General features: G+C 34.5%; 1 protein-coding gene across 6 annotated transcripts in view; it reads right to left on the bottom strand.

The window, feature by feature from the left end:
• The window catches only part of Lkr (Leucokinin receptor), a 229,211-nt gene that overhangs the window by 129,137 nt on the left and 80,965 nt on the right, over positions 1-19,109 (bottom strand). Inside the window, exon 1 of one of the 6 annotated variants that reach the window (XM_073987764.1) lies at positions 6,306-6,640. The exons of 4 other annotated variants lie outside the window; for them this stretch is intronic. The gene's annotated coding sequence lies outside the window, so the exon portion shown is untranslated. Of the gene's footprint in view, positions 1-6,305; positions 6,641-19,109 lie in introns of those variants that run through there. One more of the 6 variants, XM_073987765.1, reaches the window with a different exon arrangement.

Genomic DNA, 19,109 nt, shown 5'->3' on the forward strand with positions numbered 1-19,109 from the left:
GGTCTTGCCGCAGAAAAAACTGTAACGTCGTAAAGGGGACTGCAAGGACAACCTGATGGAAATAAACATCACTTTTTCCGATTTTTTTTTTGAAGCTACCCGAATGAGTGGACAGATATAGGCCATATTCGAGCCAACACTGCTCCAAATTGTCTGAAAAGGATTTCGTCCAAACATACTTGGGGTCTAAAACTAACTGATTTGATCCATACTTTGCGCATCCGAAATTTCTTCCAGACTTGGATCAGGTTCTAATATGGACTCAATCGGTCCACTCCTTCGGGTACATCCCACACAAAATTTCGGAAATGTTCAGTTTAAGTCCTGCTCTCGAATCGCTTTGATTTTTATTGTAACAACTTGTATTCACTGTTCCCTATACGAGTTTCATCAGGGGCAAGTCTATACTTCCTGAGAAAATAGGCTGAATGGTGCAAAAACCCCTATGACACCGTGTCTAGTGGCTGGTGGGCACGATCACTCTCAAACGATTCAGTCCAAAATTTGGCCTTCGTAATAGTTTGTCCAAACATAGTTTTAGTTCGATTATATCGGTCTACTCCTCCCCACCACAAAGGTTTGAAAATGTTCGGAAAAATTTTGTGCATGATAACTCTTGATGGGAGTGACCGATTTGGTCCATACTTTACACATCCTATTATATACCAGATATACATCAGGTTCGAATGTGGAGTATATTTGTCCACTCCCTCGGGTATCTCCCACACAAACTTATCAACTTTTCATTTTGCACTTAGCAATATTTTTGACAATTCTCACATGTGGGCGTTCCACATAACCCTTTTTTTAGATAAGTGATAAGTTGCTAATAATAAAGTGAATTTGCTTAGTTTTCAAAAAAATTTAGCTTTCTTTTTGATTTCTGTTCCACAAACGTTCTTTCTGCTAATGTGCTCTTTTGTTCCACAGAAAACTCTGCATTTTGATTTTGCAGATCAAATTTTGATAAGTTTGCCTTAAATTTGCGAGGTAAACGTTCTCTTTGCCAATGTACATTGTTAAAGCAACTAAAGTTTTAAAAACGTTGCGACGGGAGATTTTGTTCGGAAATAGTTAATACACGGTTATGACAAGAAATTGTAAGGATTTTACCGACTTCCGCCCTCAGAACCACCCCCTCTGAATCAACCATCCTACTTCGAACTCTCACTCTCACCCGTAATTCCACCCTGCGAACAACCTCACAAATCGATGTTTCTCGATTTTACACTTAGACTAAACTCTATTTGAGAGACTATTTTTATTTATTATTATACCCTCCACCATAATATGGAGGGTATATTAGTTTTGTCATTTCGTTTGTAACTCATCGAAATAATCATGCGACCCTATAAGGTATATACATATATTTTAAATTTTCAGAACGAATTAGTTATAATTTGGCGTTTAGGTTTCCTAGTGACGAGAAACTTCTCCTCCAAAGCATACCGACATAGGTCCACCTTTTGTTATAGCCCCCATATACCGCCCGATTTCAGCTATTTTGGGGTTATTAGCTACATTTTTAAGCCGAATTAGGTATAATTCAGTCAATCACCAAGAAACGTCTCCACCAAAAATTATGGACATACCTGCACGTTTTCTTATACCCCCATATACATAGCAGTACCGTCCAATTTCAGCTATTTTAAGGTTTTTAGATACATTTTCTGAACTAATTAGTTATAATTTCACAAATAACTTCTCCACCTTGCCCATAGGTTTCAATCAGGAAATTTTTGGCCAAAACCCTATTTTTGAAGTTTCTAAATTTTAATATTTTTTTGCACAGAATAATAAAAAACACATCAAGTCGTCTGAAAATAATTAGTTTTTGTAAATAACGTTAGTATTCGTTGATTGGCGCAGTACCAAAGTTGACACTTTTTTATGCAAAAACAAGTAAGAAAAGTCTATAGTCGGACGGAGCCGACCATGGGATACCCTATACCACTATCCCTGGACAATCGCTCTCCACGGAACTTCTTTTCAATGATTGTGAAAATTTAATTATCAAATATCAGAGATGAATTGTATAATACTTATGACCAAAACCAAAAAGTTATCTAGCATGACAAAGACATTTTTTTAGCAGGAAAGGAAAATTTAGTTCACACAAACTAAAATGTAATGAAACCCACTTATGTAGTACTACTACCTCCATTGTTTAACCGCTACGTTATTGAAGTTTTTACCAATTTCAGAAAAAAGTTCACGTTGGTTTGTACGCTTCTTCTTCATCATAAACTCAAACTTTGTTTAAAATTTTGCGGGTTATTATTTTGGCCTATAGAGCCGCTACAAAATTGGTTAAAATTTTGTTTTTGGTCCATTTCATTCCCTGAACATTTCACGGTCATCAGCAAAACTAATCATTTCTATTCTGGCCCGAACCCAACCTCCTTAAAAAATTCGTTACAATCGGTCCATAATTGCGGCCTTAAGCTTGTTTACAATTTTCAATGGACGGACACACATCGCTAAATCGCTTTATCTCGTCGAGATATGAATTTTGGCATACCAAATAAGAGGTCTAGGACAAATATTTCGTGGTGTTACATAAACTTTTGGAGAAACAATATGTAGCATGGGATAAAAATGTGGTTCTCTACATAGAACCAATTATATATTAGGCAGTAGGCCCGTTATCTAGCAAATACTTTATTGCAATTTACATCAGAGGAAAGGTCAGTAGTTTTTTCCCATATGTAGGCTACTTTGCGAAATATATATGTCCTCAAGGAATTAAAATATCGACCATAAATAAAATTTTATATTTTTCATACAAAAGTAATGGTCCATTTCACCCGCTAAAGAATGTCAGATCATCATTCAAAATTGTAGGCATCTTTTTAGACCTATACTCTTAACCGGTGCAAAATTTGGTGACTATTGATGTATACTTGCGACTTCTAGCGAGTTTATTATTACACTACAAACAAATAACGGAATATATTAGACTGTAACTCTGTTATCTGATCATGCACACCAACATAATTGGCATCAATTGAAAGGTCAAGCGTTCCACTTTGAAGTATATCTCACTTGTCCGGAATGTCACTTCCAGGAATTAAGATATAAGCTCTATATTAAAAATTTTCACAATTTTCACACAAAAGTTTTGGTCCATTTAACCCTCTAAATATTATCCGATCGCCATCTCAAATTGCAAGCTTCTCCTTTGTGATATACTCTTACCTTATTTAAAATTACGCGTTGATCGGACTATTATTGAGACCTACACAGCCGCTAGAAAATTGGATAAATATTATGTTTTTGGTCCATTTCACCCGCTAAATATTTTACGATCATCACCAATAAGAATAGGGATCTATTCTGATCTGAACCCGACCTCCATACAAAATTTCGTGACGATCGGTCCATAATTGCGGCCTGGAGCGTGTTTACAATTTATAATGGACAGACGGACGGACGGACGGACTGACGGACGGACACACATCTCAAAATCGCTTTATCTCGTCGAGATATGAAGATTGGTATACCACATTGGGGGTCTCCGACGAATATTTCGCGGTGTTACATGAATTTTTACCAAAACAAACTTATAATACCCTTTTCCACATTGTGGTATAGGGTATAATAAAACAGACATTGTGCCGTAAAATATACAATTTTTGTTGTATTGCGTCGCTGCATAAATATACAGAAGTGAGACCAAAGTTATTATGAATCGGGAAGCTGTTAATGAGTACTTTCATAATATTTACAAAAAGAACGATGAAATTTGTAAAATTAGCGTAATAAAATCAATGTTTTTATATATATTAAAAATTATTTTTTACAAATATTTTTTAAATATACTTAAACTTTTAAAAAAATATCCAGATATGTCCACCTCCAAATCGAATTTGAAAGATAGCAGGGGTCTGTACTAATAAATTCAGAAGTCAAATCGTGCTTAAATTTGCCACAGTTAAAATAAAGTGGATTTTTCTATTTTAAGATGGGAGAATTTTTTGTAAATACCTGTTGTGACTGTACGTAGTATCCAATTGAAATATAACGGTAATACCCACATATATCAACCGATTTTCCTTAAAATTCATATTTAAGTGTTTCAGAGTGTAGAAAACAAGTATGTACAATTTTTTTGAAAATTGGTCCATTTTTTGTCATAGCCCCCACATAAAAGTACCGTCCGATTTTAGATATTTTGTGGATTTTAGCGACACTTTATGACCGATTCGGCTGAAATTTGGTATTTTGACCTCTTGGAAAATATGAATCCTTCGTACCAAAAATTATTAACATAGGTCAATGTTTTGGTTTAGACCCCACACAACGGGACCACCCTGTTCAACAAATTTTGGCAGTTCTTGGTCATGTTGGTCGATAAAACGTAAGAATTGCTGTTTGTACACATTTATTATAAATAATAATTAATTTCAATACAAAATGGACGTTGAAATAGTTTTGGCCAGAAAATTTGGATTTGGGAACATTGTGCCTTGTGGAGAAAGAAAACTAGTTACTCTATGTTAGCTCATAGTGGCGCTGCCGAAGTTAACACTTTTTTACTTGTTTTATTTCGCTTTATTTTATTTCATTTTATTTTATTTTATTTTATTTTATTTTATTTTATTTTATTTTATTTTATTTTATTTTATTGTATTTTATTTTATTTTTAATTCACTTCATTTTATTTTGTTCCACTTTATTTTATTTATTTATTTTTTTACTTTATTTTATTTCAATTCATTTTAATTTATTTCACTTAATTTTATTTTATTTCACTTCATTTTATATTGTTTTATATTTATTTATTTTTTTTTTATTTTTTATTTTATTTTACTTCATTTGATTTATTTTGATCTTATTTTACTTTTTTATATTAATTTAATTTTACTTTATTTTATTTTAATTTGTCTTATTTTATTTTATTTTATTTTATTTTATTTTATTTTATTTTATTTTATTTTATTTTATTTTATTTTATTTTATTTTATTTTATTTTATTTTTTTTATTTCATTTTATTTCATTTTACTTTATTTTATTGTACTTTATTTTGTTTTATTTTTTTTGCATTACTCACTTTTAATAATATCAGTTTCTTTTCATTTTTTTCTCTCGTCTCAATTTTAGATGTCTCATTTATTATTGCCGAGTAAAAAATAATGCAAAGATGATAAAATGTTCTGTGGAACAAATAGCATTCACACTTTGCAAGAGAACTGAGAGACTTACCAAGATGGCGGAAAAATTAAGCAAGGGAGCACAACAACAATAGACAAATTTGCTAAGTGCATGGGAAATTGAAAAGAAATTTTGTGGAACAAAAAAAATTATCACTTTTCATAATGACTACTTTTTGAAAAGTGCAAAATGAAAAGCGATAAGTTGTTTCGTGGAATAGGGCCCAGCTCTCGAATCACTTTAAGTTGTGTTGAAGCAACATCCATTCGCTTCCTCTATTACGACGGCAAAATTTTTTTCCAGGGGTAAATCCCTACTTCTTGAGAAAACAGCCCGAAAGGTCTAAAAAAAACCATATGCAGTGGCTGGAGAGCACGATAACACTTGAACTGATAAACCGATTTGGTCCAAAATTTGGCCTTCGTCATATTTTTCCAAACTTAGTTTCAGTTCCAAGATGGGCAATACCGGTCCACAACTTCCGGTACTTCTCCCCAATATTTAAAAAAATCACTAAAATGGTATGCACGATATCTCTTGAAAGGGGCAACCAATTTGGTCCAAACTTTGGATCTCTAAAATTGCCCATATCGGTCCTCTCCTTAGGGTACCTGCCCCACAAAAGTTCAGCATTTTTGTTTAAGTGCAGTTTAGAGTCTGTTGGAAGATCCTTTAGACATGTATACCGATGATGTTCGTTGTGGTCCTGTTTAAAGCGATATTATGTTTTCCGTGAACCAAATGTTATACGACGACCCACTGAAATGACTAATGGGCGCGATTTCTAGAGAAATGATATGACTCCCAAAATAAGATCCACTTCCACAATGGACCAAGTCGGTCCATTCCATTAAGTACCTCCTCCGCAACACTTTCGAACTTTAATCCTCATCCACATTTGTCCAAAAACGGCCACAAAATTCTGAAAAGACCCTAAATACATTCGATCTGTCCGTAGATGAAAGTTTAAATTCACATAGGCTGATACTTTTCTACTTGTTTTTATTAATTTAACAATTGGTTGTAGAATTAAACGCGCCCAAACACCTTTAGATTTTATTGAAAACAATTTTCACAACAAAACAAACAATTTTATATTCATATAAAATTTTCAAAGTTTTTTTTAAAGTAAACTCATAAAACGACATACAAACACATTTTTACTGCAATATCCATCATTGGAATTTGCCGATTTTTTGTTATAATTAATCCATTGTTACCCCTTTATTTATTGTCATTATTATTTTTACATAGTTTGAATGATAAACCAGTTAAATTAATCGGTTGGCTATCAGATGTCTCAACTAATTATTAAGACAATAATTATCGTATTTTGAAATTATTTAAACTACTCGTGTAATAATTTAAACACTACACTAATGTCAGAAACTACATAGGGCTATTACTTTTTTTATTAATCGAAAATTTTGGTTGTAAACCATAATGCGACGAAGCAGCGTACCGTCCGAGAATATTTTAGCAACTATTTAATAATTGCTACCACAACATACATCTTACCTTATTCTTTGCTTTGGTGGCAACATGTTGTATTCATACTTCTATAATGTTCGCAAAGGACAGTTTAGGGTTACCACTATACTATACCTTTTGGTACTAAACAAAAAAAGTTAAACATTTAAATAATGGTAACAAAGGGATACTTAGTATTTATAACAAACCATTTCAAACCATAAGGAAAGGATTAAAAATCCGGCGCGGTCGATTATGTGATACCCGTTTTGTTTTGTATATTTTTGTTATGAAAACACACAGACAAACAAAATTTGCTTCAAAACAGCTAGCATTTGGAAGATTGTTTTTTCCAAAATCACATAATGGCAACAAAGGGATACTTGTATTTATAACAAACCAAATACGAAACAAAATACGAGTAAGGAAAGGATTAAAATCCGGCGCGGCCGATTATATGATACACGTTTTGTTTCGTATATTTATACCCTCAGCCTTTAGGCTAAAGAGGGTATTTACACTTTGATACGGCCAAAAATGTGCCTCATCGAAATAATGGTTTTAGATCCCAAGTATGTTTGTACGATATCCGTTTCAGACAATTTTGAGTCGATCTAGCAATGTCCGTCCGTCTGTCTGTCTGTCCGTCTGTCTTGCTGGCTGGTGCGCACGATAACTCTCGAACGGATCAATCGATTCGGTTCAAATTTTGGGTATCGAAATATTTTGTCCAGATTTGATTTAAGTTCGAAGATGGGCCATATCGGTCCACTCCTTCAGGTACCTCCCCCACAAAAGTTCGAAAATGTTCGGAAAAATTGTACTCACGATAACTCTTGAAGGGAGTAACCGAATTAGTCCATACTTTGCACATCGTGACATTTCTACCAGACATAGATGAGGTTCCAATATGGACCCTATTGGTTCACTCTTTCGGGTACCTCCCACACAAAATTTTGCTTAAGTGCAGTTTAAGGCCTGCTCTCGAATCGCTTTGATTTTTGTTGCAGCCACTTGTATTCACTACCCCCATTACGACGATATAATTTTTTCAGGAGCAAATCCATATATCCTCAGAAATCAGCACGTAAACTGCAAACAACCCATATAATACCATGTGTCGTAGTTGGAGTGCACGATAACTCTTGAACGGATCAACATATTTGGTTAAATTTTTGGGTCTTTCAATATTTTTTCCAAACTTAGTTTAAATTCGAAGATAGACCATATCGGTCCACTCCTTCCGGTACCTCCCCCACAAAGGTTCAAAAATTTTCGCCAAGATTGTGGGCATGATAACTCTAGTAGGGAATAACTGAATTGAGCCAAACTTTGCTATTGGTAATATTACTTTCAGGCATAGATCGAGTTCTAATATGGACTATATCGGTCCACTCATTTGAGTACCTCCCACACAAAATTTGGAAAAAGTATAGTTTAACAACTCCTCTCTGATCTTATTAATTTGTGACGCAGCAGGTTGCACTTGCGGCCGCTGTTACGACGTTGTAATTTAATATTTCCTACAGATTTGTATTAGATCCGAATATGTACTACATCGGATCACTCCTATGGGTACACCCTACTCAAAGTTTGGAAAAAATGCAATCGTCTTGGATCATTCTGAATTTTTTTGCAACATGTAGTTTTTTGCGGCCCTTTCCATCCTGGAAAATTTTCCCAACAGCTAAAAAAACCTACAGAAGTATTGTATTAACTTTTTTTCTTCGGGTTCGTGGCTGAGGGTATATCTCTGTCGGCTCAGCTGACTGATACTTTCTTACTTGTTTTGTTATAAAAACACTCAGACAAAAAAATTTGCTACAAAAACCAAAATGTGTTTTTGTTTGTGAAGTAAACGAACGAAATATTTTTGTTTTAAAAACAGGATGTTATACAAGTTAACGGTTAATTAATTGGACATCACGTCTCATGTTAAATAGCATAGCCACAAAATTTTAAGCCACACTATGGTGATCCAGATCCAGCTCGGATTTTATGACCCCATCTAAACATAGTTAAATATTGAGTTTTTAACGGAATTTAAATGCGAATCTTCTTCTGACCTCTGAAGCAAATTTGTAGATAAGGACAAGGATAAAATATTTGGAGAAATAATGAACTCAAAAAATTGCATTTATTGCCTCAAATTTCAAAATATAAGCAAAAATTACAAAATTTTTATACATTTCGCACCGTATCTCCAAAACCTTTAATTTTTTCTTAATGTTTTCTTTTGGAAAAATATTCGCTGGAATGTAATATACAACTCTACAGAACATGCCATTGTTGTAAAATGCCTCTATCACGTTGTGTTCAGTATATTTTTCAACGACTTTTTAATAAATACGTAAATAATGCGGTGAAATCCGAAATGCGCGAATCACCTGTTGGTGTGAACTGTATTTGAAATACGTGTTGTAAAATATATGAGGCAAAATACCGCTGAAACAACAATAAGTAAGCATTTTAGAGTTTCAGAATGTTCTGAAGAATTACTGAGATCTTTATTTGGAATATTTTTGCAGACGGTTACTTGGTTCAACTTCCAGTAGTTTAGCTGATACTGACCAGATTTTAAGCAATTATATAAAATTTTCTATATTTTATCGATTTTGATGCCCTAGATGGAGTTTTTCTTATGTGGTCTGTTCAAAAGATAAGTTTTACTAGTTTAGGGCTACAATATTGCCAAAGATAGCAAGGCCAAATTCCTAATCGTTTCTGAGATAAAGGTCCGATAAATGCTAAAAACTGTAGTTTTAGCCCGGTTTAGATGAAACCATAAAATCCGAACTGGGTCTGACAGGAAAAAACCCTACTAGGGTTTTTGTAGTCTCAATATGTACTTTCAAAAAATGTATACTAGAAGTTGTTTGCATTTTCAGTGTAGCATAGTGTAATTTAAACACTACATTGCTAATGTCAGGGCTATTACTTTTTTTATCAATCGAAAAAAGTGGTTGTAAACCATAACGCGACGAAGAATATTTAGCAACTAGAATATTTTAGCAACTATTTAAAAATTGCTACCACAACATACATCCTACCTTATTCTTTGCTTTGGTGGCAACATGTTGTATTCATACTTCTATAATGTTCGCAAAGGACAGCTTAGTACTAAACATAAAGAGTTAAATATTTAAATAATGGTAACAAAGGGATACTTAGTATTTATAACAAACCAAATACCAAACAAAATACCAGTAAGGAAAGGATTAAAATCCGGCGCGGCCGATTATATAATACCCGTTTTGTTTTGTATATTTTTTGTTATGAAAACACACAGACAAACAAAATTTGCTACAACCCAGCTAGCATTCGGAAGATTTTTTTTTTTTTTAATCACATTGCGGAGTCTTTTAAGAGTCCTTTTGATGATCAGAAACTTATTAAGTCGCTTGTATGATCCGAAAGGGACTCGAAAGTGACTCCCTGTAATGATTAAAAAGAGTTCAATTTAAAATACAACAACAAATGTGTAACAATCAGAAATAAAGCACTGATGCATTTAAAATGTGACTATTTTTTCGTTATTTATTGTCACATTTTGACCATTGGAAAATGCTTAATCACAAAGGGTTATGCAGGTGTTTGAAAAGTGATTAAAATTAATTATTTAATTAAAACAGTATACTAATAGGATAATTAAAAATTCACAACAAGACAGAAAAGAAAACAAAACAAAGGAAAGGAAAGGAAAGGAAAGGAAAGGAAAGAAACAAAAAACAAAGAAGAATAAAATATAAAATTCTTTTAATTTTTAACGTCTGATAACAAGACTCATAAATGACTCACTAAAGACTCATAAACGATTATAAACATGACTCAAAAAAAGACTCGTAAAAGAGCAGAGGCCCGGGTACATAAGCTGTCTCGCTTGATTGCCTTGCTTTCTTGCTTCATTTCTGAAAGCCGAGCAAATTTCGAACTGGGTTGCCCTTTTCTTTTTTATTCTTTTATCAGAAGCAAGCAAGGCAAGCAGGCTAGGCAGCTTATGTACCCAGGCTTTTACAAATTATTCAACATATCACCAATAACTCATTAAAATACGACTCGAAAAAGTCTTTATATACCATCAGAAAAAGGGCAAAAATGACTCGAAACTAATGCAGAGGAAGACTCATTTGTGATTTGTTTAGAAGGGTGGCCTGGGGTTAAGTTTTCCTCCCGACAAAGTAGTCATTTATGATCAAAAAATGAGCTTATATTCCAGCTTTTTAATCGTGCAGTCGGATCAAAAAAACTCGAATTTGATTTTAAAAATTCAAAAAATGCTGGATGGGAAAAACCAAAATGTGTTTTTGTTTGTGAAGTAAACCAACGAATAGACATATTTTTGTTATAAAAACAGGCACTTATACAGTCGCTAATATTAGGGAGTTTCCTTACGCCATTTACTTTTTGCGTCCACACCAGCAAAAATGCAGTGAAGTGAGTGGGCAGACATGGAATATTTTATTTCGATAAATATAACATTGATGGTTAGTATAAACTACCTCTTAAACCAAATTCCTTTTAAACCATCTGCTGGCAAATACTACTCTTCTTATTGCACAACTGATGTTGTTTATTGTGTTTATGGCGGCGCACGGTGGTCGAAAGCACTGATCGAGCGGCACGAAATTAATAACTTGCAAACGAATTGAGATACGTCACTGAAATTTGGCACAAACTTAGCTTGTACCTGTGGGTAATAATGGACCAAATATGAACAATATCGGTACCTTAAGATTTTCGGTATTTTGAGGATTTAAGCCACATTTTCGTTGCAAATTACCTGTAATTTGGTACTTAGGGTTCCTATTGGTAAAAATTTTCACCAAAAATTATGGACATAGGTGCACGTTTTGATATAGCCCCCATGTAACCGTACCTCCCAATTTAAGGTATTTTGAATATCATGACCACATTTTTAAACCAACTTGGCTGTAATTTTGCATTCCGTGTTCTCACTGCGTATAAAATCTTCTTACAAAACATTTTCAACACGGATTTATGTTTCGATGTAGCCCCTTTTATGGTACCCCGATTCGTCCAATTTTTACTTGTTATCCCATATTTCAATTCAATTCAATTCAATTTATTTAACTTGTAATTCAAAGCCAACCGGCCCATCAGTGTAAATTACAAAATGCATAAGAATTGCTTAACCAAATAAAAAGGAAAAACTACTCGAAAAATATAATGTAAGACCAAGAAACTAAAAACTAATATAAAAATATGCATACCAATAATATATACAGATTTACTTTGAAGCTACTCCAAAACATATTTAGCTATAATATGGTATTATAGTGTCTACGGGGGTAGAAATCCTCTTTGCAAACATTTCTCAAGATAGGTCCATATTTTGATTTAGCTCCCATACAAATGCACAGCTAAATTTGTATGAATTTCATGCAAAATCCCTTATTTTAAAAGTGCAGTCATCAAAAGATTTGCAAATATTTGCAGCCCTAATGTGGTTAATCCGTATACAGAGAGTCCAATTTCATTCCCCAAAAAATGATCGAACCTAAGTTCGGCTAAGTTTACAAGATGCACTCTATGGAACAAGCGCGTACAACCCATAAAAACACAAAAAAACTTAATTTTTTGAAAATGAATTGCTATATAACTAAGTACCTCCAGACCCCAAACTAATTTTTATAATTTAAATCTCACCCCCTGCTATTAATTGAAAATAAATCTTGTCCAGTTTCGTTACGAATGCATTTAACATTTAAACAAATATGAAGTACATTTTGGGAAAAAATTTATTAAAATCTGATGCAACAAAAACTCTTGTATTTGATAGTGAATAATTTTGTGAATATTTACAACAACAAAAATTAAAAAATAAAATCTTTGTCTGCAAAGAGTCTGTAATTGATACAATAGAAATTATTTCGCAATTTTATAGTTCGATTTTTTTTTACTTTCGCTCCGCTAGATCAGTGGTTTCGACCAGTGTGCGGCGCCGAGCTAACTCAAAATTATAGGTACCAACTTCCACAATTGGTTAGAACTTTAGCAGATTGAAGATATCAGCAGTGCAATTCTGTAACATTAAGACGCAAAATTATGAATGAAAATTATCAATAAAAGTTGACAGCACTGTTGCTATCGGTAGGATTTAGCAACAGCTTTATTTTGGTTTTTAACTTACCGAAAATATTCGTTAATTAACGAAACTATTAGCATTTTAATTTTACCGAAAAATGAGTTACAGAATTCTACTACAGTGACTGCTTTACTGGTCGACCCGGTCTACCTGTAGGAAAACAAAAAGTAAAAAAATAAAAATGTTGTCACGGCGTGTTAGCGATCAAAGCCAAAACTCATAACTTCAAAGGCAGCGCAAAAAAAGCGTTTGTCGTGAAGAAAATACATTTCTGTGGCCAAGTATCCGCGTAAATGTATAAAACACATTTGCATTTGAAAAACGATAAGTTCTAGGACAGAGAAGCCATTACATAGTCGATACGTCCGAAGATTTGCTTTACCACCAACGAAGCCAGGTAACGTAATTTGGTGACTATGTGGGTTCGAGTCCTTGGCTTTCCTTTTTCACTTGCAAATAATTTCCGATCATCAAACTTAACTCTAAACGAGAAAATTAATAAAAAATCATTAAAAATGATCTTCGACCTAGCAGGCAAAATTTCAAAAAAAAAGTTTTTGTAAAAACTTAAAAATACTTTCTGAACAGCAAAAGGCGTCGCAGGCGAAAATATTTTTGAAAAATCACGCGATTTTTTACAATACTATTTCACAATTTGCAAGATAAAAAGTTTTTGTAAGAATACTCAAATATTTTCTGAAAAACGAAAATCGCCGCAGGCGAAAATATTTTTGACAAAAATCGCGCGATTTGTTACAGAAATATTTTCACAATTTAAGAAGATAGAAAGTTTTTGTAAGGATTTCCAAATACATTCTGAAAAGCGCCGAAGGCTTAAGAATTTTTGAAAAAAAAATCGCCCGATTTTCTTAACAAATATTTTCACAATTGAAGAAATACCGTAGTATGGTAAAACTTCTAGGAACAGCTACTTACGTAATTTCGGACATAATGTAGTTTTAAATAATTTTATGAAATCAGGAGAATTTTGTTGATACTTCGGCATTAGTTGGCACTTAGGCCTTCTCACATGTATAACTCCGCTTACATTTTAACTTCTACTCAAAATGTTTAAAAATTTTAACTGTAAATTTCAAAATTACGCAAAGAAATAAATTATAAATTAAGAAAAAAATCGTTGGGTGTTATTTCCGCGATGTTTTTGGGTGCTATGTCTGCTTTGCTTTACGGAGTTATGTCCGCAAAGCGCAGCGGATATAACGCCCAAAATCATTTTGCGAGTTATGTCCGTGGCAGTTAAGTCCGGGCACCGGCCGACCCATTATGTCATCGTCATATGCATTTAACATGTGGCTATTGGTGTATATTATAACATTTCTTTTAACTTTTGGATCTCCTATAAACTTTTCCAACAGAATATTGAAGAGGTCACACAAAAAGGCGGTCCCTTTATCTTAAAACTCTTTTGCTACTAAACTGTTCGCAGAGGTTTTTTCTATTTTAACTGAGGACCGTGTATCAGTTACAAATCCGAATGAACTTTGCGGGAACACCAAATTCAGATATGGCTTGGAATAACTTGGCCGTGTGCTTTATAATCGACAGGATTTGCCCCAAAGTCTAAAGCCGCATCAATATGGACCAATTCTTTTATCGACCATAGGCTTTGGTCGTTCACACAATATCCCAGACACTACCTTATATGCAATAGAGCACATAGTCGTACCTCCCCAGCAAAAAAAGTCCTCCCAAAATCATGGGTTTTGTAAGAGATTTTTGGCAGCCGTAACTACTCGCAAACCCCCTTTCTTCCCCATTATTTTTACAAGGGCATGTCGCACTCAGTTTGTCGTTATTTTATGACCACTAGAATAACAAGTTATTCTGTGGCCACTAGAACTTGAAAAGTAAGTTGAAAAAAATTCTATTTTTAAAACAGTTGATGTGGAGATTTTTTTTAATTTCATCACACTTCTTACTTTTATTTTACTATATTTTATTTCGCTTGCTGTGCGAGTTGAACACACGAACCATCTGATTTCTAGCCAAAGACACTACACACTATGCCACGCACACGAACATTAAGGGTTGCTTAAGAACTTTAATGTGCAGTACAGAGGTGCACCACGAACTGTTATTTTTTAATTAAAAAAAACTCGCGTGCCGACAGCGAGCGTTGAACACACAACCCTAGGATTTATAGTCGGACACACACTCACTGTGCCACCGTCCTCATTACTTAGTGAGGAGCGAAGTAAGTAGGTTTGCCTTGTATTTTTTTTAAGAAGTATCCCATTACTTTTCAGATTACTTGTAATGGGAAAAGAAGCTTGTTTACATTACTTTGTTATGGGTTACGTAATGACTACCGGATCCAAATTTTTGCTGGATCCTTTCTTGTGGACGGGGCACAGTTTGCCCACGTTCACGTGGTGCTAACTAGTTGATGCACACCTCTTGTTTTGTACAGATCGGCTGGTAAGCTACCGACCAGGCTTTGCTCGTTGTCTTCGCCAGTATTGGATGCCAATAGTTAGGAACAAGGTTATTTGCATATACTGAGCACACTACATGTATCTGTGAGCAGATAACTTAGGTCATCCCCACATGAAGATGATAAAATTTTCGCACTTCATTGTGGATTTTTTCACTGACAAATTTAATTCTTTGTGAATATATCGGCTTCTAGTAGGGGTATTCCAACGACAAAATCTGTCAATGGAAGCAGAAAATATTACCTTTAAATTGGTGTAAAGTAGGTTGGCGAAGGTGGTCAAACAAGGGAGATACCACAATAGTCGGTAAAAACATCCAATTCTTCCATTTTTTGCAATCACGCTACAGGTCGTAATTTTGACAGGATGGTCACGAAATTTTGGTTGCTTATGTGGGTCCCAGAGAGAAAGAGGTGATAGTCGGATTATATTCCAGTGAAAAGCTTATGCACAGGGGTAGTGGTGTAGGGTAACACATGGTCGGCCTCGTTCCGACTATAGCCTTTGCTCACTTGTATATTTCTTCTAAGCATTCGAAAAATATATCAGTGGGAGCAGGAGCGCAAATAAAACTATTGTTTAAAAATTTAGCTTTTATCCGAATTGTGTCAAGACTTTCATTCAAGCTGGAGACCAGAGGTTTTAGCCTCCGATAATACCTTTAGTTGTTGTTGTGAACCCTTTCCCAATCCATCGGTTTTCCTGCATGGAAATATCGGCCTTCTACTTGGAAGTTTATCTGCCAGTGTGTACACTGTACCTTCTTTATAAAGTGTCCGGACATTTCAGGTGCAGATTCGCAGATCATGGTACTTAAAACCTTTGCGGTTGTCGTGAACTATAGAGGTGTGCGTTTTTATACCCTCCACCATAATATGGAGGGTATAATTAAATTTGTCATTCCGTTTGTAACACATCGAAATATTCATCGGAGACCCTATAAAGTATATATATTCTTGATCAGGGTAAAATTCTAAGTCTATATAACCACGTCCGTCTGTCCGTCCGTCTGTTGAAATCAAGATACAACTCGCAATTTCTAAGATAGAGCTGTGTAATTTGGTATATAAGTTTCTATTACTCCTAGGAGTATGTTTTGTATTGCAAATGGGCTATACCGGTCCACGTTTTGACAGGCACACCGACACACCGAAATGGCTGAAATTTGGTACTTAGTCTTTATTGGGTGTATAAAATTTTCTGCCAGAAATTTCTCGGTGTAGGTCCTCGCTTTCATATTGCCCCCATAGAACAGTACCTGCCGATTTTCGGTATTTTCAAGGTTGTCGCCTAAAGATTCCTTTATAAATGGCTGAAATTTGGTATTTGGTCTTCATTTGAGGTATTAAATGTTTCATATGAAATTTGACGGTACAGGTCCCCGCCTTGGTATAGCTCCCATAGAACGGACCTCCCTATTTCCGGTATTTTGAAGGATGTGGTTTCATTATCACACCGAAATGGCTGAAATATGTTACATGGACATCATTGGGGGTATAAAACTTTCCCCCATAAATTTGTCAGTATACGTCCACGCCTTCATATAGCCCCTATATAACTGTACATCCGGATTTTCTGTATTTTGAAGCTTGTGGACACAGAAACCCACCGAAATGACTGAAATTTGGTATTTAGTCTTTGTTGGAGGTAAAAGCCTTTCTGACTTCAATTCGTCGCCATAGATCCACTTTTAGATATAGCTCCCATAGAACGGTACCTCCAAATTTTCCTAATTCTGAAGGTTCTGATGTCAATACCCCACCGAAGAACTGAAATTTGTTATTTAGTCTTCCATGGGGTTATAAAATATTCCAGAAGAGAATTATCAGTATAGGTCCGCGGGTTCCTATATACCCCATAGAAGCGTACCTCTGTATTTTTGGTATTTTGAAGGTTTTACGGAAATGTCCGAAATTTCGTTCTTAATCTTCTTCATAAATGAGAATAATTCTTTCATTTTCTTCAATATATGGAGGGTATAACAAGTTCGGCCTGGGTGAACTTAACGCCGTTCTCACTTGTTTTTCATTATATGTTACACCACTATGTGGAGAGGGTGTTATAAACTGGCTTTGGCCCAAAAGTTTGATCTGGCTATATATGTCCGTCTGTCCATCTAAACATTGTAATCCCACTACAGGTCGCAATTTTGGGCTGATTGAAATTTTGGTAGTGGTGGGGGTCCCAAAGCGGACAGGCTTCTTCCTCTGTGATTGTATTGATGGTCGGATAATATTCAGCGGTTGGAATGGCCAAACTCTTACGCAAATATCTTCGCTTCTAGTAGCGGCATTAGAAACAAGGCCTGCCAATGGAAAAAGAGAATATCACCTTTACAATGATACAAAGTAAACCAATACGAAATGTGCATGGTGTTGATGGTCAAATATCAAAGCTATTGCAATAAGCGGCAACTATTACAATTTAAATATTTTGAAACTTTTATTTAAATGACAAATATCTCTACTATATTTGATGTATTCGAAACATGTAACCTGCAAATCAAGAATACCATGTATACTGCACAGGGATAGTGGTGTAGGGTATCACATAGTCGACCCGACTATAGCCTTTGCCCACTTGTTTTTTATAGGGGTCGGTTACTATCGCGATGTCCCGACGATAAAACCAATCTGTATTAATGTAGTGAATATAAAAACAATATTCTCTTTTCCACTTTACTCCACCATTATATGACTTTACACAGTGCACAACTATTTGAAGAATGCCTCATCGAAATTGTTTCACAAATAAAGCAGACGATATATCGTCGGTGTCATGCTTAAGTGTTCCATACGCCATTTTTGACATTTTGAGATAAAGGTACCCTGCAAGGTTTTCAACCATGCTCTTTCAGATTTTTTGGTCGGTTTTTCTCTATCTCTTATAGTTTCTGAGATATTCAGATGCCAGTATGTTCCATATCCGCTTTGTGACCCAAAAAATCTTGTCGTTTTGTTCCATATCCATAAAGCCTGGCGTATGGAACAAAACAACTTTGAACTTTTTAGTTCCATATCCATGTCGTTTGGCGTATGGAACAAAAAGAGACAAAAACGAATTGTTCCGCACCAAAAATGATGGCGTTTGGAACAAAAAATTGCCCATTTTTGCCAAGTTACGGAAAAGTGTGGCGTATGGAACAAATTGTTTTAAAGGACTTGGTTTAAAAACTGAAGAATAATAGTTTCTAAATCCAAATATTTTTGAATATTGTATTGTTATATGAAAACGAAAATTTATTAATCGTTTAAACACAAAATCCCTAGTTTAAAGACAAAACTTTGATGTAAATCCACAAAAATATACGCAAAAACGTCCATTCGGCTTGAAGCTAACCGACTACAAAAATGGTATTATAAGAAAATCGCGTTTAAATGTTTTATGTTACCTTAGAAATGCAAAATATCAATCCGTTTTGTCCGATCGAAATTTTTACCACAAAAAATAGTGATAAGTGGAGGAAATCCCTTAAATAAATGTTAAGGAAACTTATAATAATGGTCCTTATTGTATTTATATGAGAAAAATAAATGTTTAATTTAAAGTCATGATTTTTAAACTCCACCGTAGCACTTCATATAAGGGAGGTGGACCACGATTGATAAAAAGTGTTTTGGTTGAAATGTGACAAAATGTGTTCCATGTGACACAAACTGCCAAAAACATGAAAAAAAGATTCCATGGAACAATTCAGCAACTTTTTGCAATTATAAAAATTTGCCATAACTTCTAGACTATCACAGATATCTGACTAAAATAAACTACTGATATATTCTATGAGTTTAGTTAAGTAGAACTGAGCTCTTAAAGTACTGGATTATTGCACCATTTTTATCCTGTATGACCTCAAACATTAATTTGAGTTTTTCTCGAATCAAGCAAATGGCGTATGGAACACATAAGCATAACACCGACGATA

The sequence above is a fragment of the Musca autumnalis genome, unplaced genomic scaffold (assembly GCF_047663935.1).
Source record: "Musca autumnalis isolate F117 unplaced genomic scaffold, ASM4766393v1 scaffold_4, whole genome shotgun sequence".
NCBI classification, from domain to species: Eukaryota; Metazoa; Arthropoda; class Insecta; order Diptera; family Muscidae; genus Musca; species Musca autumnalis.